We start from the raw sequence: 26,959 nt of genomic DNA on the forward strand, positions 1-26,959 counted from the left end.
CATCCATGCGGATGCCTGTGATGGGGGCCTGGGAGCTGCGTTGATGCAGAAAGATGAAAATGGTAGAGATGTTGCTGTGGCCTACGCGAGTTGAGCCTTACATAAAGCCGAGAAGCCTTATTCCACACCTGAAAAGGAGTGCCTTGCAGTTATTTGGGCCCTTGAGCACTTTAGACCTTACGTTGAGGGTCTCCACGTCACTATCTTCACTGACCACAGTGGACTTCAGTGGTTAATGTCACGTCCAAATCCCACTGGACGTCTCGCTCGTTGGTCTCTCCGCCTTCAGGATTTCAATTTCGACATTGTTCACAAGCCTGGTGATCGAAACAAAGTGCCTGATGCCTTGTCTAGAAATCCACTAGATGTTGAGGAGTCGCCGATGGATATACTCCCTGAGTACGCTGTGATTGGTGGTCTTGATCTTCGAACACTCTCTTCTGTGACAGATCGTTCTCATATCAGACAGCTCCAACTGGATGATCCAGTCACAGGTGAGCTTCTCCGTAAAATGGAGGCTGCGCTTGAAAAAGATGACACTGATGAATGCTCCGAGTATTCCATTCAGGATGGTCTGTTATACTTCAATGATCCAAAACATGCTTGCGGTATCCACCATTTGAAAGAGTTGAAGTTGTACGCTCCAGAGTCGCTCAAAGGTACCTTGCTAAAGTATTAGCATGATCATCCTACGGCAGGTCATCTGGGAATTACTAAGACTTTAGCCCGACTGAGAATGAGATTCTTCTGGCCCAAATGGCATCAGAAGTAAATAAATATGTGACATCCTGTACAGTTTGCCAACTGATGAAACCAAGCCAAAGAAAGCCTTCCGGTCTGATGGTTCCGATTCAGCCTCAGAAGCCTTGGGAGTATGTGGGTGTGGACTTCGTTGGCCCTTTACCTCGTACATCCAGAGGAAATGCTCACATCTTGGTGTTTGTTGACTACTTTTCAAAGTGGGTCGAGATAGTTGCTGTACGAGAAGCCACGGCTCAAGTAGCTGCCAGTAAACTACTGAGTGAAGTTTTCTCCCGTCACGGGGCCCCCACTTACTTGATTTCGGATAGAGGTTCCCCTTTTGTGAGTGAACTGTTTGGACGGATGCTTACTGCCTTGAGAACTGAACATCGATTGACTACTGCGTATCACCCGCAGACTAATGCAACAGAGAGGGTGAACCGTACTCTCAAAACAGCCATTAGAGCGTACGTGGATGAGAAACACACCTCCTGGGACAGATATATCCCACAAATTTGCTTTGCACTAAGGACTGCACCTCATGAAAGCACGGGTGAAACTGCGGCCATGATGTTATATGGGAGAGAGTTGGACACTTCACTAGATCTGGTCACTCAACCAGCCTGGGTTGGGATGGAGGAGACTGAAATCCCGTACTCTGAACGCTTGAGGTTGTCGCTGAAAGAAGCGCATGATCATGCCAAGTTAGCTCTGGACGCCAGTCACGAAAAAAGAAAGCTGCACTATGATAAGAGGCGCAGATCAGCTTCTTATAACGTTGGTGACCTTGTCAGAGTGAGAACTCACCCTAAGTCAGACGCTTTAGCCAACTTTACCGCTAAACTAGCGCCCTTGTACTCTGGTCCATACCGTGTCACTAAAGTTTTGTCTGACGTGAACTATAGGCTTACAAAGTTGAACACTGGTGAGGATGCTGGAGTCTTTCATGTTGTAAATAAACAGCCTTTCCACACTCGAAACTTGTGTGACAGTAACATGATGGATGTGCCTCAGTTCGCATCTGAAATGCCCTTTGATGCATCTGATGAATGTCAGCAAACAACTCAGTTGAATGGGGACATATCTCAAGAGACATACACTGCTCTACCCGATGAGAACTTTGATTGTGATGACTTCACTGACACTGTTCATGACATTGACATTTGTGAGTCTATAGGTAGTACATACCACCCTGACTTGGACTTTGCCCCAGAAAGTCCTTGTTACAATCTCAGACCTAGGTTAGCCCCTAGAATTACTTCTGGTTGGTCAGAAAGTGGATGGACTAACGAGTATCATACTGACAGATTGGACTTTAAGTAATATTGTGTTTGATGGTTTGAATGCGATGTTTGAAATGTATCTTTTGAAATGTTTGGTACAATAAGGAAATATAAACATGTACATTTGAAGGTGGTTTCTAAGTTCAGGTTATGTTCAAAAGAAAAAGGAAAATTGTATTTTGCACATATGGTATATTGTCACAGGTTTTTTTTTGTTTTCTGTGAGAATGCTTTTGGAGGGTATACTGTGTAATGTGTTGCTCATGCTGACATGTATGTCAGTTATGTGCTTATGTTGTGTACGGCTGGGGACAGCCTTTTCTTGCCGGGGGGAATCTGTAACGATCGTTACTGTGTATTCATGTTTATCACATTATAGTGCAGTGTGCCCTTTAAGAGAGATGGTTACGTCACTCATGACGTGTACTATGCGTGATGATGTAGTTGGAGGTGAGAGGGAATGAGTTGAGACCATTGTAGATGCTAGACGTGCTCTATCCTTTTCCTGTATAGGCTATTTTATTTGTTGACTAAGTTTTGTGACGCTAAAAACGAGTAGCTCTCATGTATGAGAGGATTGCATTGCCTGTGCACTTATCATTAAATGTGCGTGATAAAGCCTTTTCCGCCTTCAAGCTCTTTCTTCCCTCGATTTCTCTCGAGTTATCTGGTCCAAGCGTTACAAGTGTTGAACCTGCATGTCCACTAACTCGCTTGTGAGAGTCAGAGTTTGTAAAGTAAACTCTCATTAGTGTTAGTAGAGTATTAGTGGACTGGTAGGGTTAGGGTTAGAATAAGTTGAGATATAGTTGAGTTACTTATAGTCAATAGAATATCTGTTGGGGTCTTCTCTATTGGTCAAACCTCACACAATGGTGCTCTGTTTCATACTTTGTTTTGACACTTCATATTGCTGATGCATGCTGATCACAATAAAGAGTTAGCAGATATTAAGCACAGGCTATTTTTTCAGATGTTTAAAGGTGAACTAAGTAACTTTTTTTACCTTAACTGAACAGCTTCGGAGTCATTGGAATGGTTATATTACTTATTTCGGGTTGAATGGTGGTCGTTTCGCACCCCCCTGGTGCCCGTGAGCGGAAAATACGCACTTGCAACTTTGGTCAGGAAGTCTCGCGTGATATCAGGTCTCGCGATGTAAACAATTGCTTTACGGCCAAAAGAAATCTGCTAAAATGCTGTCATTATTGCGCTCCCTCAGACTGTTCGAACCCGAATGAAGAAGACGTTTTAAAGAATATCCCATCTGCTTTGATGTCGTTGATCTACTAGCCTCTGGTGTCTGAGAATAGCCAACGAGTTTTTACAACAGTGTTGTCAAATATCTATTCCGAAGCTGTGGGGGGAGCTCTAGAGAGAAACCTGCGAGAATACAGCGAAGAAATCCCGAAGTTACTGAATGCAGCTTTAAATGACAAAATACCATTTTTCAACCGAGTGAATCTACACATGAGAGGCCTTCAGAAGTCATAACTTCAGGGGTCAACGGTTTAGGCCAGTTGGCGAAAACACTGCGTGTGTAAAAATCAAATACTGTATTACACTTTTCAAAGGATAATCTAGCTTTAAAGTTAGAATAAAAAGTAAAAAACCAAACATATCTTCATACCTGTTGTGTTCTGACACAAGGCCATTAACATGTTATTTTTGTTTTATACATGTATTTTGCTTACGGGATTTCTACAAATTATGTTGTGGCAAATTCATAGTTCTTTTTGGTTCAGGTCTCGAAGAAGTTTCTCAGAGTCGAGGTTCCAGGTCAGAAGAATTAACTTTATTTACAAGCAACAAAGTGAGAAGCCGGCCGGCCGTCCGGACATCTGTGGTTACATTGGCCAGTGTTCATGTCTTATACTTTTTTCTTGTCTCTAGGTGCCCAATGGATACTCTCAAATCTATCTCTTCCCCTCTGTCACGCCTGGTGACCTTGGCACAGTTAGACATGTCTTCTCTATTGGTCAAACCTCACACAATGGTGCTCTGTTTCATACTTTGTTTTGACACTTCATATTGCTGATGCATACTGGTTATTTTCCATTCTCTCATCCTTCTTCAGACCTATTTTTTCATGCTTGTCATCATTTTTTGTTTTGTTTCATTACATCATACTTAGACATGAATCAAAGGAAAATTCTCCAACATATCCCCCCTTTGGGACTAATCCTAGTCCCACCTTCATTTCTGTCCCAGAATGTATCTTCATGATCAGGCCTCTCTCCATTATCTTTCAATCATGGCCAATATGGACCATCCATCTCTCTTATCAATAAGCCCACTCACAAAGGTACACCCTGGAGGAATAGTGAGACCAAACATCTCCGCCCCCACTTGACTAGGGTGGAGTAAAAGATCCCACCTTCCTTTTCGATCATCAATCTTGAAGGGATAGATTACTTCAAACATTTGATTTTTCAGCGTAATCAACATATCTCAGTGTATAGACTTAAATTTAAGATTGGTTTCAGCATAATCAACATATCTCAGTGTGCAGACTTGGAGTTACGATTGTCCCACGGTGCCAGAGGAACTGCACAGGCGCTTCCGGTGGCCTGGAGTGCTATCTGGGTTGCTCCATCGTTGCCAGAGGTGCCCTGGGCACTATCTGGTGTTGGAGCAAACAGTGGGTTTTTAAACCACCAGTTGAGCCTGCCCTTGCTGGTCCAGCAATTGGCGACCGCGCTTGTAATTAATTTCTCTGTTTACCCCATGGAAACATCTACCAGTAGTCTAATACACGTACTTCACTTTTGATTCATAAAAAACTTTAAAATATTAAAAGAACTCTGTTATAAGAGTAAAATGATTAGTAAGTGATAAAAATAGTAAAAAACATTCTTATCTTTTCCCTTTATATCTGGTTGCATTACCTCGTACCACGGGCAATGACCTGCTTCAAACCTTTTATCGTCCCCTCTCATTCACATATTCATATTTGTGACTGTTAGTGTGATTATATGTAAAAATATTCTCAGTAGGATTATAAGTGTAAAAAGAAAGAAAAAAGAAAACACTCAGGAAGGGGTCCTTTATAAAAATCAAAGAAACAATTAAAACCCCTCTAACTAACTCCCTACTCTATTCATATTCTAATGATCTGTCTAATTTTACCCCAAAAATAAAATACACAGTGTTACTACCTCCCTTTCTATCAAAAACAGAATCAAACTGTTGGAAATCAAAAGTAACAAGGTACCCCATTCCTTACTCCTTCACCAGAACTCCTTACAGGAAGTCATCTATCTCGTCCAGTCCTGGCCCAATTTTTGGTGCACTCTTGTGTTTGCGCACCCGATGTCAACTCCAGATGGTTTGACTGACACATTAATCATCTGTTTGGCGGCCGCGTTGGTTAGCATGGATCTGAGAAATGGCACAACACAGCAGAACAGCAAAAGAAACATACAACAGCCACAGCTATTATTATTCCCACCTTAATGAACCATTCTTTCCAATACCCAAATACAGAATCAAACCAGTATCCAACGTGTCTGTCTCTCCCCGCATTTTCAGCAACTTCTTGTCTCAGTTCCTTCAGCTTCTTCATGGCCCTAGTAAAAACTCCATCAGAGACTGTATTATTTGGAATAAAGGTGCAACAGTCTATTCCAAACATCACACATACCCCTCCTTTTTCTGCCAGTAGCCAATTCAGAGCTTGTATGTTTTGCCATGTCATTTTTCTGGTGTATTTTAGCTGATGGCCTAAGGCATCCATTGCTTGATCTTAGTCTTAATGGCTCTGTTGATTGTCAGAGCTAATCTGAGATGGTATGCCAAATCTTGGGATGAATTCTTTGGTTACATTTTTTTATCAGTTTCTGCTCCTTGGTCTGCTGAGGGTTCTGCTTCGACCCATCTGCTAAATCTATCTATGAAAACTGTCTCTGTATCTTTTCCTTTTACTGATTTTATCATGTCCACATAATCCATCACTAGATGTTTAAAGGGTCCTTCTTGAACTGGGATAGAGCCTATTTGGAGTTGCTGTTCCTTTTCTGACATTATTTTGTGAATCTTTGTCTTTTTTATTTTTCTAATTTAATTTTTCTAATAATTTAATTTTTCTAATAATCTAATCTCCCCCCTTGCGCAATGGTCAACACCATGCGCATCTGGAATTAAAATGTTAAGCAATGGGGTGGGGTCTATCATATGGCCTTCATGTGATCTCCATATATATTGTTAGTGTCTCTCTTGTCGCCCCCCTTTGCTGCTATATATGTATTTCAGATCGAGAGGCTCTGGATTGCATTTGAGCAATGCTGTCTACAGTAGGTAGGGGCTGAATCAAAACAGATGGTGCCATAACTGCTAATTGACATCCTGAGGCTTGTTTCACCTGTATATCAGCCGCATTTTTACCTTTGATCACAAAGTTATTGCCTTTTTTATGAGCTTCACACTTGATAATGGCCAATTTGTTTGGAAACATCATTGCTGTGATTAGTTTAGTAACTTGGTCCCCATGTTGGATTGGGGTTCCATCACTCTTTTTGAATCCTCTTTGTTTCCATACCAGAGCATGTGAGCGGAGTGGAGCGGTGAGAGTCTCCGCTCATCGCTCACGGAACTGTTCACCCCTCCACTCCCCCGCTCAAAGCTACATCAGGCCGCTCCGCTCATTATCGCTCAGCGCTCAACGCAGTTTGCTTCGCGCTCCACTCAAATCGCCCCCCCGCTCGCTCCAAAAAAGAAAAAAAATCTATATAGGGGCCTATGACTTTTAGCTTAGACCACAGCCTTACCTCCTAAAGAACTAATGAGCAACAACAACATTTTTCAAATAGAAATATTTTATTTCAAATGACAAATTACAAATTAGTCACAAAAATTCCTGTAAAATTAAATGAATAAATGGGCCTAATAATATAAATAAAAATTATATAAACAAAAATATACATATACAGTAAATTAACTATTAGGCCAACATTCTTATAACTGAACTTTTGCGCAGCGCGCAGGATTAAAATTTAAATTGGCTTATATCAATTGTACAAAAAAAAAAAAAAACTGCTGTAAAATTAAACGAATAAATGGGCCTAATAATATAAATAAAAATTATATAAACAAAAATATACATAAACGTTTTAAAAGTAAATTAACTATTAGGCCAACATTCTTATAACTGAACTTTTGCGCTGCGCGCAGGATTAAAATTTAAATTGGCTTATATCTATTGTACAAAAAAAACTGCTGTAAAATTAAACGAATAAATGGGCCTAATAATATAAATAAAAATTATATAAACAAAAATATACATAAACATTTTGAAAGTAAATTAACTATTAGGCCAACATTCTTACAAATGAACTTTTGCGCAGCGCGCAGGATTAAATTTTGAATTGGCTTATATCAATTGTAAAAAAAAAAAAAAAAAACTGCTGTAAAATTAAACAAATTAATGGGCCTAATTATATAAATAAAAATATACAGGCTATAGGCCTACATCAAAGTTTTAAAATGAACTATAAGGCCAAAATTCTTAACTGAACTTTTGCGCAGTGTGCACGTGGATTTCAATTTAAATTGGCTTTGTTGTCAAACTAAAAAAAAAAAAAAATGAATTGCTTTCCTTATCTACAGTTCTTTTGAGTTGACCTTCAAGAACACAAGTTTGGACAATGTCTGAGGCTTCAGACTCATGCGGTGGTTTCTTGAGAGCAAGCCAGCAGCGGAGAAAACTCTCTCTGCGCTCGCAGACCCGCTTGGGATGCTGAACACAATGCGAGCCACTTTAGACAGGCGGGGAAAAGACGTTGAGTTTTCTTTCCAAAATCGAATGACATCTGCGTCCGGGTTCTGTCTCGGGGATGAGAGGTAATTTTCAACTTCACCTTTGGCGTCTCCGGTAATGCATTGCTGCTCGTTGAAGTATGACCCGAAGAGGCGAGCTCTTTTTGGTTCAGGCTCGGGATTCAGGTCAGCGGCGGGTGGTGTGTCGTCTCGGGTGTCCCACTGGGAGCATTAATTTCCTCCGCTTCTTTTATGAGGAGGTCACAGATCTCCCTGAGTTTGTTGCATACAGACTCATCTCGGATTATCCATTCTGTCTTGAAACGGGGATCTAACACTGATGCTAAAATGAGATGTTTATCAGTATAGTATATTCCATAGCGAGTTGACACGTTGTTTGCCAATGTTTCTGCAAAAGCAGCGATGCCCATTGGAAGTGCAGCGTGAGTGTCATCGGTGAGCAGGGATTTTATTTCTGTGACAGCAGGGAGGATCATCCCCAGGTTCCCCAGCTCCTTCTGCATTTTTTCTGTGAGGTCTGCCAGAGGTGTCAGCACACTGACAAGGTGCGTCAGCTGGCGTACTTGATTCAGGGTGATGTTAGCAACATTAGACTTGAGTTTGTTTTGCCATAACGGGTCTTTTTGGAACAGCCGGATGACCGACTGAATCATCCGAAGCTGGCTGCTCCATCGAGTGGCGCAGGCAATTGTGGGACGGACCCCTAATTGGTCTGTTTCCTCTGTGTTCAGGGTGCTCTTGCGTACACTTTTCACCAGCTTGCCGACTTTCACTAACAGCCTATTAATGTTGTCGTGCTCGTTAACGGCATCTTTGATCGCCAGCTGAAGCATGTGAATGGGGCATCTCAGATGTAAATTTGACACAGTAAAGTACTGATTTATCATAGTTTCTACATTAGTTGTTATCACTTCCACATGGACTTGCGAGGGCGCCGGCGGTTCCTCATCCTACTCTTCATGTTCTGCGCTGCTGCTGGCATCCGCGGTCACTTCACCCTCCGCCTCCTCTTCAGTGCCAGGGAGGAGGTTAAACGCCTTGATCATGTTGCTGCCACTGTCAGTGACGACACGAATCACACGTCGTTGCACGTTCCAATATTTCAGTACACTTTCATACTTTTGATAAATACGATCTGCGGTGTGGTGCCCTTGAATGTGCTCACAGCCCAACAAAACCGTGTGCCCCCGGAACGTCCCATCAATGAAACTGGCCACGATGCCAAGGAAGCTGTGCCCTCTTCTACTGGTCCAAATGTCCGCTGACAGAACGAGCCCATCACCATTTTGCAGTAGGTCTCGCAGTTTGGCTTCCATCTCTTCCAGAGCATGTGGCATGAGCGTGTCCCGTACGGTGTTGTAGCATGGGGGTGTGTAGCCCGGTTGAGCTGCCCTGGCAAAGTGTTGCATCCCTTCGCGTTCTCCTACACTCAGCGGTTCATAGTCCATGTAAATCATTTTAAAAAATGCTACATCCAGCTCTCTTTTTCTCTCCCTTGTTATAGTTGGGCCTTTGCGTGCAGTGAAGAAACTTTTGAATTCCTCAACCGTTTTCTTTTGTTGCTGCTGCTCCTCCTCTAGCTCTATCAAATACAAATTCACGGACGACACAAATGAAATAAAACAAACCATTATGCCTACTTGAATGACAAAACGAATTTGTTTGAATATTAATCTATATTTAATTTACACTTTGTTACAAGTTATCATATTCAATTTGCTAACCTTTGGCTTTCTTCCCAGCGTGTTCACGTAGCACACTTTCATGCTTTCGGGAAATGTGCCTTTTAAGATTCCAAAAGGAATCTTTACTTACTGAAACGATGTCTCCACATTCGTTTTCTTCTACCACATTGTCACTGTTAGTTCGTTTTCTAATAGTACACCTGTATGATTTCTCGTTTTCTTTTTTGAAGTACTTTTGGAACTCCATTTTGAATGAGTTTTGATTGAAAATAGTCTGTTGGTGACAGTGAAAGACAGATGGATTCTGGGTGACTGAGCATGCTTCAGACTCGTGGTGAGCGGAGCGAAATTGGAGCGGAAATAGAGCAACGCTCCGTCCTTTTAAAAATGCCGCTCTGCGCTCAGTCTAAGACCCGCCCGCTCGCGCTCCCCGCTCGCTCCCGCTCCACTCCGCTCACATGCTCTGTTCCATACTGCACTAAAGAGATGACATACGCCATTAGCATATGGAGATTCGGTATAGATGTTGGCTACTTTGTTTTTAGTCAACATGCAAGCTTCAGTAAGTGCTTTTAGTTCGGCCAATTGTGCTGAGCAAGGTTGTTCACAATGCTGCATCACAACAGAATTGAAATCATCTCCATCTCTCTATACAACAGCAAAACCAGCATGATTGCCTAAATGGTCTCTAAAACACGAGCCATCCACAAAGTAGTCCACGTCTGCATCAACAATTGGTGTTGATTCCAAATCTGGTCTCAGACGAGTAAAGGCTAGAGAGGCAAAAATACATTAATGAGGTGTTCCCTCCCCCTCTAGCTGGACAAAATTAGCTGAGTTTGCTGCAGTAAATCTCCTTATTGTAATATCAGGATATGTTAGTAACATGGAGTATGTCAAACATCTAGCCTGGGTTAAAACAAAATGTCATTGTTCAAAATATTAGTCTAAGTCTTGTTGATAGCATGGTGGGTAGCCTTGAGCAACATTATTCAATTTGGTGCTATAATATGCAATATAAAAATATAAAATATATTTTATCCAGTCTTAAATCTTCCAAATCAAGCTTCAGGACTTGGTCCAAGACCAAGTGGTGAGTGTTTAAATCCTTAGGGCATCCTAGTGTATGTATATTGCTTACAGAACAGAGATCAATTACAGTGTAATAATGAGCAGCAGGTGGAACATTTTTTCAGTAGCTCATGTGGATTTGGGACTTCTGCCGGCCAATCTTCTACTATCTCATTGATTGCCCTTAAATCATGCACTAATCTCCATTTTGACTTACTGGTCTTTTCAACTGGGAGAATAGGTGTTACAATAACTAACAGTTTCAACTAACACTCCAGCTTTTACCAATCCCTCAATTGTTGTTCTGATTCCTTCTACTGGTTCTAACTTCAATGGGTATTGTTGTTTTCTTGGCAACTTCATTCCTGATTTTACTCTAATTCTAACAGGATTGGCTGACTTCACCAGGCCCACATCTGTATCATGCTTTGACCACAACTCTACCGGTATCTTTTGTTCCATCTCCAATTTCAGCTCCTCCATTTTTTACTTCAATTCATTTTTCTTTTCTGTCTCTACTATTAATTTAGGGATCCTTAACATGTTAGTCGAGCATACAATTTTAAGATGTGTCATATCTGGTGTTTGAAAAATGAAAGGGTTTTCAGTGGCTTCCCACTGTTTTTCTGTGGCTTTCAACATCATTGGGCCTATATCTTTCGCTTGACACCCTTCATTCAGGTAAAGAGTTACATGTGGGATTGAATCGTCTACTCTAAACCATGTTTTAGTAAAGTCACATTTTTCAATTTGCAATGCTGTCCCTTCTGGTCCTACGATTATATCATTTGAATTCAAATATACTCTCTGTCCCCTCGTTTTTTCTAACCAGTCATTTTCTAATCTCGGGTTTCTAAGGGGGGTCATATATCATTGTACAATGAAACTCAGATTATGGCACAATTTTTTTTTTTTTTACTGTTCTGCTGGTTCTGATTAGTCTGTTGCCATGGTTGGTACATTTGGTCACGCAGGGGTTCATTTTGGGGCCATGGGTTAATAGAACAGATCCTCTTGGTATGTCCAGGCTGGTTGCATCCCCAACACATGCCTTGAATGTCTTGTGTTCTTTGTTGATTGTTGTATTCTCTTCCTCTTCCTCTTCCTCATCCTCTTCCTGGCATTGCTCCATTTCTGTTGTTTTGCTGTTCAGGTAGGTATATCACAATTGGTGCACTTGGCTGTTGCTGATTTCCTGTGGTGTTGGATGTGCTCTGACCCATAGGGGCTGGTGCCTGCGGCATGGCTTGTGCAGCTGGGTTCGGTATGTTTACCGCTGCCATAACTGCTGACTGATCTTCAACATCTTTTATGTTAGCTTGGATTTTCTTCTTTTTATTGACTAGGTCATCCAGCTGTAATTGGGTCAGCCTTCTTTGGAGCTCTCTTTCTTGATTCTTCATCTTCTGTTCACTCTTCCTGTATTGTTCTACTGCATGAGTCACATGGTCACAGAACTCTCTTGTCGTCTTTGAATTCAGTCCCACTACATCTTCCAGCTTGGCTTTTACAACAGTTGGCATGGCTTCCATTATGGCAGCCCTGAACAGCACTGTTATCACTGGATCTCGTTCAGGGTCTTTTTCCAGCTCTTGCTTCCATCTTCGTTATTGTCTCTGGACGTAGGTGGTTGGGTTTTCTTCTTCGCCCATTGGTTCCCCTTTTAATAACTTTGGATCCATCTGGGTGGGATAATGTCCTCTTAGGGCCTGCCACATCACTGTTCTGTAATGGTCAAGTGGTATGGCATCCATCCTTGTCGAGTCAACTGCTTGGTTGAGTCCTGAATCATCCAAGATTTTATTCGTTCTTGCACCTCCCACACACTTTGCCAACAAGGCTTTGATGTCTCCGATGGCTAGTATCTTGCCCATTGTCTCTTCTTCCAGTAGTCGAATCCATTTGCCCGCCCCTTCATGTATGTCAGGTAGGCGTGCTATCAGTCCGTCCAGATCTTGTCCCGCCCACGGCACATACTGTCCTTGATGTCCTTTAATCAGGATGGGGCACTGTTTTTGTTCCTCTCTCAGTTGGTCTCTTCTGTCCTCATGCAGATATGCTCCACTCATTGACCTTCTTCTCAAATTGTCCCCTCTTATCCAGTGTGGTTTGCTTTGGGGGAGTTCTTCCAAGAGCAGGGTCCCTGACACGTTCTTGTATTCTTTGTTAAGGATGGCTGAGTGGGGTCTGTTTTTTTTGTGTAGTTCTGAAGTCTCTGATGTTCTCTTCGCATGTTTTCCTCCAAGGCTTTTCGCATGGATTCAGTATCTCTTTGGATTTGTTCTTTGGTGATGAGTATGACTCTTTCTATTTCATCCTGTTCAGGCTCGGATTGCTGAGAGTCAGCTTCCATCTCCTTTTGCAGTCTCTCTTCAAGTTCTTGCAGGGCTTTGCTTGCATGATGATAAGGATTGGATAGGGTGGGGTCTGGGGTTACCCTGGTCAGATGTTTCATGCTTAGGTTGCTGTCTTGACTTCCCCCATAGTTCAGTGTGTCTTGCTTTGAAACTTCAAAGATGTCTGTAGTTTTTCTTTCTCTGTGGCCAGGGCTCACTTTTCTGTTGTCATCCTCTCCTCCCTCTCTACTTGCTTCATCACTTGGCTCGTCTTCAAAATCCACTTTACCTTGAACTGTTAAAGTTGCATTCACTAGTGGCAGTTGTTTACCGGTTGAATCATAGGGGGTAGATAAGGGGGTGGGGTTGCCATTATGTCACTTTTATTTTCTATCTTCTCCCTAATTCCCTTAATTAATTTTATCCCCATGTCTCTAAAAAGATTCAACACTTCCTGCTCTTTCTCTCTTCTCAACTCTTTTTTTTTTTTGCTTCTATCTTGGGCTTTGTGATTCTTTATTAGTGCTCCCATTTCCCTGCACATAGCCAAATCAAATGTTCACTCTGCTGTCCACTTAGTGTCTAACTCTCTGGTCCTTTTTTCCCACCTCCGAGATAAGTTTTTGATAGCATCTCTACATATCGGATATTGTGTTATAATCTGCTCTACAGGGGTCTCTTGTTGCTGTGACATCGAAGCCATTGCTGCAAGTCTCAATTATTTCTTCATTCAATTAATCAAATTATAATTTTGTGTTCTCAGTTTTCTGTTAAGTTTAAAAATTCTGGTATCTGTTTAGTTTTTTGAAGATACCTCAAAATGGTTTGTATTTATACCTCAGACAATGGCTTCGGCATCACTTTTTCTAGCTGGTTGTGTATATTTCGTTTCCAAATGATGCTCCCCCAGGCACACCAGTTAGAAACTCCAGATAATGTTCTTTTCAAACCACCGTCCTCGTGCAGTTACTTCTCCTGCCCTATATAGATAAGTGAGAGATGGGGTTAATTTCACTTCATGGCCGTTCAACATGATGACTGAAATATTTAATTCTTCTTTGCTACAAGTGTCTGATTCAAATGGTTCAAATAAATCAATTAAAGTCTTTCTTCCTTTTTTATTTAAAATTCTTCTCCCTCTATTGCCCCTCGCGCCGCTCCTGTTCTTCCAGAACTGCGGCATTCTCGGTTGATGCAGGATGTCTTTCTATCTCCTGTTTCGGTGAATTTACACCCACAAATGAGTTAAATCTCTTGGATCTTTTTCAAAAACAACCAACACTGCCAGTCTTTCCAATGTCCAACTATCTACAAAGACTGGCCTGATTTCCCCTCCCTGCTTGACTTCAAAGATTGTGTCACTCTCCCATTTCACTGACCTAATGTACGAATCCTCCTTTATATATACATTTCTCAGAATGGTTGCCACTTTCAGTTCTCTAGGCAAATTCCTCCTTTCCTTCCTTTTCACATATGGAATCCATATTGGATCTATCTTTATTTCGATGGCTGTGAGCTGTGGGTTCAAAAGACCTGTTTTTAGAAGATTAAATTTGTTCAAATGTGGTCTCAGGGCTTCAAGAGTTATCTGGTTTTTTATCACATTACGCCAATCCACTAAGGGCCACTTTCGTTCAACCTGGTTCAAATTTATTATTCCTGTCAGTTTTTTCAAAAGCTCATTCTTCCCTTGGTCTGTTAACTCCTGTCTCTGTCCTTCATTATCTATAAACTCTTTTTCTAACCAGAAGTGATTCTTAATTCCTTTGGTTAGTTTTAATGCCTCTTGAAAAACATTTTCATCTTTTCTTTCTTTCTGCAACCTAGTCTCCTCGGCCTCATAATTTTCTCCCACTCTGGACCACATGTGTACTTTTCCTCAGGTGTCAAAAGGTTAGAAAAAACTCTATCTCTGTCACTGTTCTCCCTCCTTATTTTCTTATCTCAATATAAACGCTTTCAGTCTGTTATAACGCACACTCATACACCCGGGATTTCATACACACCGTCACACAACCGTGCACAGTCACTCACACCCACGCAGAGCCGCTCAGAGTCACACACACAGAGCTGCTCACACACGCAAAGCTGCTCTCTCACCCACTCGAAGCCACACACACACAGACAGCCGCTCTCACACTTATTTATTATTTTCCTACTTTGTCTTGTAACAAAGGAAAAGTCAAAGTCAATCAATCAAACTTCTGACAATATCGGCTGTGTTTCCCTATTCGGATCACAACGATTACAGTCCGGAAAATGGCCAAACAGCCGACAATTTCGTGGAATATTTTTTGTTCTTTGATATCTTGATTTTTTTATTTTAATTTTAATTCTCCTGTCATCAATTTTTGTTTTATCATCCATTAAGCTTTTAATAACACTGGTTCAAAAATTATTTATTGTAAGAGTTTTATTTTATGTGCCTTTGTCTGTCTCAGCCTAATTACTCCCTTTTTTTCTCACTGAGCGGTGCCAAGGTCACTTGCACACAATTGTAACAATTTCGGGACAGTGGCTCAGCTGTAATTTCATGCAAAGCACAGAGCTCAGTCAAAAAAAAACACTTTATCTCTGCGTCTCTGTCCCTTCCATGAATTTGACTCAAATACGGCTGTATAATTTCTAACTTTTAATTTCTATCACTTTTGGATTTTTGGAAAAACACATTATAAGTAAACTGTATTTTTATTATTATTATCACTTTTGCTAATTTTCTCCGAAATGACCCTTCCCCTTATTTCTAAGACGAAAAATCACTTAGACAAACAAGACTACAGATTTTTCTCCTTCTACTTAAGATGAAAAATCACTTTAGACAAACAAGACTACAGATTTCTCTCCTTCTACTTAAGATGAAAAATCACTTAGACAAACAAAAAACAGATCAGACTACAGATTTTTCTCCTTCTACTTAAGATGAAAAATCACTTAAAAAACAAGTCTACAGATTTCTCTCCTTCTACTTAAGATGAAAAATCACTTTAGACAAACAAGACTACAGATTTCTCTCCTTCTACTTAAGATGAAAAATCACTTAGACAAAAAACAGATCAGACTAACAGATTACGTGCTCATCATTTCAAACACACTTTTCACGTAGGGCGTTGCACGACTAACATCAAACAGGACAAACAGATCACGTGCTCATCATTTCAAACGCACTTTTCACGTAGGGCGTTGCATGCACACACAACAAATAACAAATCACGTGCTTCTCACGTGCAACGCGTCTTCTGCGTTGGGGACACGCGCTTCTCGCGTGGGCACGCGCCTCTCGCATGCACAAAATAACGTGCTTCTCACGTCATAACGCACCTTCTGCGTTAAGGGACAATACTACATATAATTTATACTGGACAAACAAACAAATACTGCATGCACTGTTTCTCAAAACCTGGAACCTACCCTCCTTTTACCTCCTTATCTTTTATCACTTTTTAGGTTCTTTTTGGTGGAGTCTTTTGTTTAAGGCAGTCACCAACCAGGCGTTAGCTTACCAGGGGCAGCACAAAACAAATATAAGCAAAATTTGCTTACCTTATTTTTATGGCGCCTTTGTTTTGTGAGGCCTGTGCCAGCACGCCCACCGTGGTCACTCCTCGACCCCTTGTCCCTCCTGGCTCGGCTCGACAATTATGTTGTGGCAAATTCATAGTTCTTTTTGGTTCAGGTCTCGAAGAAGTTTCTCAGAGTCGAGGTTCCAGGTCAGAAGAATTAACTTTATTGACAAGCAACAAAGTGAGAAGCCGGCCGGCCGTCCGGACATCTGAGGTTACATTAGCCAGTGTTCATGTCTTATACTTTTTTCTTGTCTCTAGGTGCCCAATGGATACTCTCAAATCTATCTCTTCCCCTCTGTCACGCCTGGTGACCTTGGCACAGTTAGACATGTCTTCTCTATTGGTCAAACCTCACACAATGGTGCTCTGTTTCATACTTTGTTTTGACACTTCATATTGCTGATGCATACTGGTTATTTTCCATTCTCTCATCCTTCTTCAGACCTATTTTTTCATGCTTGTCATCATTTTTTGTTTTGTTTCATTACATCATACTTAGACATGAATCAAAGGAAAATTCTCCAACAATATCAACCTGATAAATATGGACTTAATACACGATTAAACAAGATAATCATGCTACCCAATACGTCTGACACAATGTTTTTAAGAAAAAACAGTGTTTTAAAATACAACTAAACCATGATAACGGATGATTTTTTGACAGTCCTACATAAATGCGTGTTGATTACTAAGTTGCAGGCATAGTGCAACCATACAATGTTCGAGAAATCTAATCAGGGCTCGCAAAATCGCCTGCCCGACGTCCCGGGGCTATTGTGTTTTCCAGTCGGGCTACCAAAATGCATAACCGGCCTGCCCGCCGGGCTATCTGAAATAGTGTTCGCTTCAGTCTTGTTATAATCAGATTCAGCGCGTTCTTCATCTTCAGCCCGCACGTCAGGAGCAGAGCGCACGTCAGAAACAGAGGACACACAATGTGTGTTCATCTGAGTCTCATTGGTCTGTGGTGCTCGTCAATGTCAGAATATTTGAGATGACCAATCAAATCAAAGTAGGCGGGCTTTATGTTCACAAGAAGCTGCTGAGCGCGAATTTGAGCAGAGCGACTCGACGCTTCAGTTTACGGTCAAGTGCGAGATAAGATGTAAGTAGCTAAACTAAACATTTCATATTTGACAGCTTTTTTAGGTCATAAATGTGAAACGAATGACAAAAATAATCAGGCAAATGAATATACTTTTGTCAAATTTCGCCATTTTGAACTGAAAATAGGCCTATGTAATGTGAGTGACTAATAATTAGTTTACTGTCATTGTGAGGTGACATTAGCATTAACAAAGCCGTTTTCATCATAGGCACAAGATTAATAATGAATGTGTACATGTTGAGAATGAATATAATACAATTTGTAGCCTTCAGTAAATTAAAAAAGTTCAGCTTTAGGTGGGGAAGAGACAGGGAAAGAGAGAAAAAGAAAGAGTGATGGATAAGAAGTGAGAGCAGGTATCATCTACTGCCTGCTGACATGGTTTTAAAGTTATTTCTTATACTTTTTTGGCCTTCAAACGTCTTGAAATGGACATATCAGAGAAATAATTTGAACCCCCTAATAACCTTAAATGTAGGACCTCTTTGATTATAAAGCCCTGTCTACGGCCCTGTATTAGGAATAAGATCAATAATGAATGTGTACATATTGTGAATGAATTTAATAAATTTAGTTAGGCTACCTAACGTTAGCTTTCCTAGTAGCTTTCAGTAAATTAATGCATCTGAGAAAATGATTCATAAATCAACCTATCAGTTGACCCTTTGTTTACTTTCTTCACTGACAGACAAAAATGAAAAGACTATATCAGTCAAAGCTCAGCTTTAGGAGGGGAAGAGACAGAGCAAGAGAAAAACAAAGAGAATAGGAGTGTGATGCTGATGAGGAGAGAAAAATAATCAGCTGCCCACTTACATGGTTTTAAAGCTATTGTTATCCAATTTTTTAGGCCTTCAAAATATCTTAAAATGCACATATGTAGATCAGAGAAATCAAAATTTTCTCGGGGGTGCCCCCGAACCCCCCTAACTAACCTGCCTCACATTCGGGACCTCAGTAATGAAAAAACCCTGCCATCTGCATGTAAATTAAACAAGTTAATAGTGAGTATTAGACCCTAAACTAAAGAGTTACTTTTTTTTTATCATACCCTCATTGGGGGCTGAGCCACAGACACAGACTGATTCATGTTCCATACTGGTCAGTTCAGTTAGAACCAGATGCATATTTGTTGATATTCGTGTTTTGAAAAAGTTTTTGATTCATTGTTTTGACTCCTAACCAATATTCTACATTAAAAATTGTAGTCTTTTTATATGGGCTAGTAAAATTCATTTCGGGCTACCAAAATCTGAAGAGTGCCTGCCCGAAGGGCTACCAGCGATTTTGAAATTTTGCGAGCCCTGCTAATATTGGTGTAATCTTTGCGAGGTCTCACTCACAATGCGCAACTTTGTGTTGGGTGATCCAGGCATACCTTTACTAAAATAATATATTATGGAAGTCATTGCACTGTAATTGTAAACTGTAATTATACTATATTTTATTTATTAATATTATGGCTTCATGTTGATTTTAAAGTTTTTGTTTGTTTGTTATTAACTAATAACTTTATCTTTTAACTAACACTTCAACATCCAGCACAAAAGTAAAGAGATCTCAATCTCAATCTACAATATAAAGTTAGATATTCTCCTACTTAGTATGTGTGTAAATAGTTGTGCTTAAATCTGTGGGTGTATTTATACACACCATAGTGATGCAAAGTTCCACACTCTTGTAAAACCTATGGACTAACTTTAAAACTTAATCTTTATACAGGAATCACTCGTGTCCTTACAATCCATGTAAGATTCAAAAGACCAAATCACTAAGAAAAGGTAAATTTGCAAATCCAAAAACTGTTGTTACTTGGATGATGAATATCTTCACTTTATGACAGGAAAGTACGGACAGCGCCTTTGACCAATCCTATACATATGGGGCACTTGCGCAGAGAAGGCGCACATTCTTTGCACACAACTGTCGGTGTATGAATGAGTGAGTGAATGGGTGAATGTGAGGCTATGTAAAGCGCTTTGGTGGCCATAGGTCTATGAAAGCGCTATATAAATGCAGTCCATTTACCATTTACAACTAGGTGGCCAAAGGGAATGAAGACCATGTTCACTTCCTTATCCATGCAAACTTGGAATGTGCGCTCCTCTTGAAGTCTTCTTAACTGTTCCTCCATAGGCAAGTCTGAAAGATCTTGACTCGGTGATGCAGCTTCATTTGTCTGGGCCATCAGTTCTCTCAGCAGGCAGACATCATTCTTCTTGATCCAGTTGCGGAAGACCTCTGCTGCTGCATTTCCTTTCGACAGGACTAACTCAATGAGCTGCCCTGTCTGCTGCTTGACTGTAGTGCAGTTACGAATAATGTCATACTCTTTCTGTGAGATGACGTTTTCCTCTAGAAGATGGTCCATTAAGCTCTGCACACTTTTTAGGCGCTGTGACATGGCAAGATGATGTTTCTTAAGAAAAGTAAAACCATCTGATGCCATTTCCTCAGCAAGAAGCTCTCGCTCCTCTTCTCTCTTCTCATCTTCTGCACTTAGTAAATCAGACACCAACTCTTGAACGGTTTTGTAATTTTCTCCACTTGCGAGAATTTTGCTTTGAACGGTTTGCTTCACCAGACTACGCTCAAATCCCATCTCTAAAGCAGACTTCACCACAGGATTGTTCATCATCACTGCATCTTCTGAACGGTCTTCTCCAGGATCCAGGTGTACAACAGGTGGATCAACAAATTCTCTTGAGTTGCTGTCTCCATTAGTCAATAGCTGTTCAAATAGTCTTGGAAATCTTGCTTGAATCTGATGAACAAACTCTTGGCCCTTTTCTTGCAACAGGTATTCACATCTTGGAAACCACTTAGCATGTTCTACCCATGGATCATCACCAGACTCCCAACATCTGAGTCCACCATCACAACAAAAGCACTTCACGTCATCATTACGACCAACATAGTAAAAACCAGCCTTAGCCAATTGGTCTGGTCGAACAGTTATTCTTGAGGGCCAGTTGACAAATGTGAGCAACCTTTCTTCACTCTGTTGCATTGCCGAGTTAGATACATTGGAAAGGCCGCTACCAGATAAAGGTACATTATCTGCACGGTCACCTCGAACGAAGCGGCAGTTGGGGTAATGCCTCTGGTGCTCTGATACTGCCCGATCTCCCGGTTCCCAGTTGCTAAGCTGGCCTCCACAACTGAAGCAAGCCACTCTGTCGCCCTGGCCAAGGTAGTAGAAACCACTTTTGGCAAGCTCGGCTGGAGTTACTGTAGCAAGAGTCCAATTCTGAAAGGTGTCAAGGCGTTCCTGTTCCCAACGCATGCCAGGATTGTGACAAGCCGGAGGTCACTGGTGAGACATATCCTCAACTCCATGGGAGGAAATGGGACTGGAGGTTTAAGTAACCCACCTCCTCTTCCATTTGGCCTGAAACGGATGCCGTGGTGGTCGATGTTACGGCTGTCGCAGGGGCGGAAAGCTCTAGGATGGCTACGTTGCGAAGCGGGGAAAAGGCAGAGTGAGAGAACGACAGGAGGTTTACGGTGGCGGGTAAACTCTGGATGAAGACATAAAAATGTGACCACAGGGCGTGTCCACTCCAAATTCGTCAGAACATGCATGTAACACATCCAGAACTTTTCTGAGGATTACGCCGTTCGGCTCTTTGCCGTTAAAAAACATGGGTGTTACATCAGTCCATGACTTTGTCGGACCTCTTACGACATCCATTTCATTTTTTAGATTTGTCACACGTTTGGTATCCTGCGCACAATCGTTTTTCATATCACACGCAGCATCGATGATCCTGTGCATCAAGCCAACCATCTGGCCTCTAAAATGATCTTTAAACAGACAGTCTAGCGCATCTCTTAAACGACACTCTTTCCCCGTGGCACACTCACACGCCGGATGATACTTGTGCCCAGCATCGCCAGAACTCAACGGGGAGTCGCTCTCCATCAGGTTTTGCGTCGCCATTTTTTCAACTTTTCGAATAGTCCACTATTCGATGATGAAAGATGCTGTTAGTTCCTGGAATCTCCTGAGTGAGTCCTTGCGGCACAGTCGTCCAGGGTTTGTGCATGGAAGTTTGTGTTTTTGGGTCAGAAGCGTAGTTTGCGTCAGGTTCAGGCAAACAGGACTTTCAACTTTTTCCTTCAACTTTTGATCAATGAGATGATGCAGTAGCACAGCAGTCCGTGGCTAGTAGAGCTACAGCCCTTCAGTTAGGAAAACCGTGGTTGTGTGCGATAACTGAGGCTGAGCCGGTGCAGAGTTTATCAGGACAGCGATTGGGGTCCGCCCCCTCGCCCCACTGGAGGGGTTGTATATGGGTGTCGTCATCAGGAAAGTCATAAAAAACGAGTTGCTGCATAAACAACAAGTCCTACATGCCACCAGAGAGAAGTTTATTATTTTCACTCAATCCAGTTACAAATTCTGATTTTTTTTAAATCTGAAAATTTTAAAAAACGTTTAAAACATATGCATGGGTGAATTGTTCACCATAAGTTCTGTAACAAACATAGAAAGTAGTTAGGATGTATTTCATTTTGCGCATTCTTTAAGTTAATTTGACCAACTATGAAGATGTTAAAGTTCATAGACCTTTAGCGCATTGAGTTAAAATTAAAACGTGATATCCATATCGCATTAAACACATCATTACCGAATTCAGGGGTGTTTAATAACTTCAATAGTTATCAGTGTTTGGAATAACGCCGTTTAAAAGAACGGCGTTAGGTAACGACGTTATTTTTTCAGTAACGGGGTAATCTAACTAATTACTTTTCCCGTCATTACAACGCCGTTAACATTACTGGACGTTAAATGCGGTGCGTTACTATGCATTGATTGAATAAACTGTGTAATCCGAACGCACCCCTGGCTCGCACAGCTAGTGAGGAGGTGGGTGCTCTGGAGCAGGCTGCGATGTAAAGATTGGAATGCTGGAATGTGTTGTGTGTGTGTGAGAGAGAGAGGCGCGGGCGTGATCGAAAAGGCGCAAAGTGTTTACATTTGTGTGTGTGCGTGTGTGTGTGTGTGTGTGAGGCGCGGACGCGATCGAACAGTGGAAACATAAAAACATACTCCGTAATTTTGTTTATACAGGACATTCAAACTGCAAAGTGTTTAAAGGAACACTCCACCGTTTTTTGAAATAGGGCTTATTCACATTCTTTCATACATTTACATAGGTGGGTAAATGCATTTTTGTCTCAGTGCATGCATTGTTTTAGTTTGACAGGGTCGGCTCTAGCTTAGCTTAGCACAATGAATGGAATCCTTTGTTGCCAGCTAGCATGTCCTGAGTAAAAGTGATAAAAAAAACAAAAAAAAACACGTAATTACTTCTTGTGGCCTGCGTATTCACAACGAGTACAAATAGCGATGCAGATTAACGCTAGGTGATTTCTTAGGCAGATATTGACTTGGGACTATATTATGGGGAAGCACAGGCGAAGCACGGCTACTTGGGCGAAGCACTGCTACTTGGGCGCAGAGATATCACGCAACACATGAAATCCCACGACTTCCGTCAACATACCGGTGTGAATAGTAGCTGTCTGGCTATTTTCCCAACAGTACATGAATGGCGATGAACATGGCTGATTTTGTGTGAGCCAGAACCATACCAATATACAAGAGTTTACAGAAAATTAGTGGAAATAGAACGACAGGAGGAGGTTGCGATCGCTCAACAGCCCGAGGACGTGAGGATGAGAGCCAACACGAACTGGTGGTGTGAATGTGGGGGAATATGCCGACTGAAATAGAGTGTCTGTGCTGTGGCGAGTGGGACAAGTTTCTGCCATCGATAACCAGGCTCAACGTGTCAGATCAAGATGAGCGTGCCCGCAGTTGTGTCACAGCTACCGTGGATTTCACGGCGTTGATTCATCCGGCAGTACTCGATTTTTTTTTCCGGTGTGATAAAGTGAACTGGAAAAAACGCCCCACGCCGAATAGACCAAATGGACAGCTGTCCACAGAGTAAGTGATTATTTTAAACATGACACATGTATAGTAAACTGCTTGTAGCCTTCTCCTCTCTAGTAGTTATACTAAAACTCCTGAGTCAAAAGAACCAGGCTAACTCGGTGAGAGAAATATAGCTAACTTAGCCCTCAGTCATTTCATTTTACAGGTAACGATAACAGCGATTTTTATTTTAGTTTGGTTGTTCATGCTAAACAGGTTGAATTCAACATGAGGTTATACTAGAGGAGGCTAACGTTATTTGAACCGTAGTCTTCTCAGCATCTATCGTACAACCGAATAAAGACACAGATTAACATAAGGAAGAGTAATAAAAGACAACTTACATGTGCACTTTGTTCTGCCTGTGCTTTGAAAATAGATGGGATGGGGACAGCCGTATGTTTCAGACGTAGTACTGTCTTTCTGGGCCCATATTCCATTTTCCTCCGGTGCAAAATGCTCTTTGCAAACACGATACTGTTTGATTTTGTAGAGAGGCGTTGAAGTACAGATCTCCAGAGCAGCTAGCCATTTATTTCTCAGTTCCACATTCGATGGAATTCTGTGAAACATTACATTCGTGTATGTCCTTTGCTTGTTCTCACAACCTTTTGCTATGCAGATAATTACCATGTTTGCTGTAACTGTAGCTGTAACTTCTCAAAAAAAAAACAATCCAAAAGCGAAGACACTCGGTGCAGGTCACGCGTGTTGTTCTTCTGTGTTTTGACTCGTTGCACACCGGTATGTTGACAGAAGTCGTGGGATTTCATGTGTTGCGTGATATCTCTGCGCCCAAGTAGCAGTGCTTCACCTAAGTAGCCGTGCTTCGCCTGTGCTTCCCCATAATATAGTCCCAAGTCAATATCTGCCTAAGAAATCACCTAGTGTTAATCTGCATCGCTATTTGTACTCGTTGTGAATACGCAGGCCACAAGAAGTAATTACGTGGGTTTAAATTATTTTTTTTTTATCACTTTTACTCAGGACATTCTAGCTGGCAACAAAGGATTCCATTCATTGTGCTAAGCTAAGCTAGCGCCGACCCTGTCAAACTAAAACAATGCATGCACTGAGACAAAAATGCATTTACCCACCTATCTAAATGTATGAAAGAATATGAATAAGCCCTATTTCAAAAAACGGTGGAGTGTTCCTTTAAGTTACTGCTAATTAAAATTTTAAGGAAAACAAATATATTAATCTGAAATGTTGCAAATTAATTTTCAATTCATTCAGGTACAATTACCAAACATATCTCAAGGTCTTTTTGTCTTTTTATTCATTTAATTAATAAACTAATTATATAAAACTATTGTCAGTGCACTACAAATAAACTGGTTCTATGCCTTTACTTTATTAATACAACTTTTAATAAAAAGTTGAGAGAGGTTGATTTAATTTGCTAGAGTTAAATGCACTTTATATGGTGTAACTGTTTACTTTTCTTACAAAGATAACGCTTGAAGTGCAGGATAAACCTCTTGCTGTCTGTCAACGTGCAATAAATATCGAAAGTTATGTAGGGATGTCCCGATACCACTTTTTGCAGAACGAGTCCGATACCGATACTGTAATTTTTGGTACTCGCCGATACCGATACCGTAACCGATACCTGAATTTTCAGTGCATTTGTAATTTTTAAATGTATTAGTAGATAAACCAAAAGATTATAAATCATATTAGTTGGCTTAATTTGTTCATCAAATATATATATTTCTTTCAGTTATTTTCATGCTTAATTAAGCCTGCTAAAATGCATATGAGCTTCTGTAAGCCTACTGTCACTGTTCATTCTATTGCTCTATCATATTTTATCTTTCATTTAATAGCACAGCACATATTTAGAGCTGCTTCAGCAGGGCTCAGTGCTGAGAACTGGGTCAGCGGTTCAAATGTTTGTCAAAACCAGTGAAATATCAATTATTTAATCCAATTTTGATACTACAACAAAAACTAGCAGCCTAATTAATGTGAATTTAAAACAAGTAAGCAGTCAGTAACAAAATAAAAACAAACAATTGAATTACAAATAGGACAAATAAATACAATAGAACAAAGAAAGGCTACAAATGAAATAAACAGTGTTTTTAGAGTTTTTCGGGTAGATCTAACAGGTACAGAAATTTGAATAAAGTAATCAAATGTGAAAAAAAGCATATTCATTACTGTATGAATTATATATAGATGGATCTTTTTCTAAAGTTGAAAAGGGTAGCCTATTTAGTCAAGAGCAGTGAGTAATTTCTTTGTCCTTTGTTTGATTAACATTAAAACACAGAAGCAGGTTTATCAAACTGCTGCCCCTTGAAGACCGAGCGCACGGACCGCATTTGAACATGCTACGTTCATTTGAGATATAACCGACTTTGTTTACTATAGGATACTCACCAAGACGGGCGTTATTATATAGTTGTGTGTGAATTCGTCCGTACAAGCGCAAGACGTGAAAGACAATTTAATTAAGTATTTGCGCGCTGAGACGCTGGTTTGAGGGGCGCGCGCTTCGGATGTTTGCATTCATGAAACTTCTTGACCTCTGCACACGTCCTGTAATAATGTAGGGAACCACTCGTTATACTTCAGTCAGGTAACAGTCCATGTTTTACTTTACTTACATATACGATTTAGTTTTCATCCAAATAACATGTGCTGAGTGAACGATCAGCAATCAAGAGCATTCAACAGAAGTGCGCTTCTCGCTCTCTGTCTCTCTCTCTGCCTCTCTCTCTCGTCAGTTAACGTTAATATAATAAGCTAAAGCTACATGCCTCGTTTAATTTCGTTGCCATTGACATCGGACTGAACAAACTTTCCACTGTTGTCTGTTTAAAGGGATGTGCTCGACCAGCTCGTGCGTCTATGACTCAGTTCACCTCGACAAAGCACTCGCGGCGGCCAGTTTCGTTTCGCAAAATGTACGTGGTATCGGTGCTTGATATCGGCAAATTTTTATGAGTACGAGTACGAGTATATGAGGACAGTATCGGCCCGATCCCCGATGCCAGTATCGGTATCGGGCCATCCCTAAAGTTATGTACAAACACCTTGTCTGTTCTACTCATTTTAACTGACTTGTGAAAACTGCTCAAAAAAATCCAAATTCTTTGACATATATCAACTTTTTTTTTTTAACAGTAACGCAAAGAGTTACTTTTATTATAGAGTAATTCAGTTACTAACTCAGTTACTTTTTGGAGCGAGTAATTATAACTAATTACTTTTTTAAAGTAACGTTCCCAACACTGATAGTTATCAAGGACCAGCTGATTTAAGTTTTTCTTCAAACAAAGAGACAAAAGTAATTTTCTGATAAATCGTCGTACACGGATGCACTGTTTTGTTGTATGCACAGATTTTGAGGGTCGCTTATAGAAAGATGCGTCCTTGTCTTTGTTTCGCGGTATTTTTAAAAACATAGCTAGATCTACATAGATGTTTTACACG

At 40.9% G+C, this 26,959-nt stretch overlaps 1 protein-coding gene, 1 long non-coding RNA gene and 1 pseudogene across 5 annotated transcripts in view; 1 reads left to right on the plus strand and 2 right to left on the minus strand.

Annotated features, from left to right (window-relative positions):
* Nucleotides 1-26,959, minus strand: part of LOC311285937 — a 458,548-nt gene that overhangs the window by 24,363 nt on the left and 407,226 nt on the right. The window lies entirely within an intron of this gene.
* Nucleotides 1-26,959, plus strand: part of chst10 (carbohydrate sulfotransferase 10) — a 69,597-nt gene that overhangs the window by 12,814 nt on the left and 29,824 nt on the right. The gene's annotated exons all lie outside the window — the stretch shown is intronic.
* Nucleotides 19,400-21,508, minus strand: LOC311286475 (putative inhibitor of apoptosis; annotated as a pseudogene). The gene is made up of 3 exons: nt 21,321-21,508; nt 19,594-21,126; nt 19,400-19,488 (listed from the first exon to the last, which is right to left on the minus strand). The product of its transcript is annotated as a putative inhibitor of apoptosis (transcript).

This window comes from Rutilus rutilus, assembly GCF_951802725.1.
Source record: "Rutilus rutilus genome assembly, chromosome: 2".
Lineage (NCBI taxonomy): Eukaryota > Metazoa > Chordata > Actinopteri > Cypriniformes > Leuciscidae > Rutilus > Rutilus rutilus.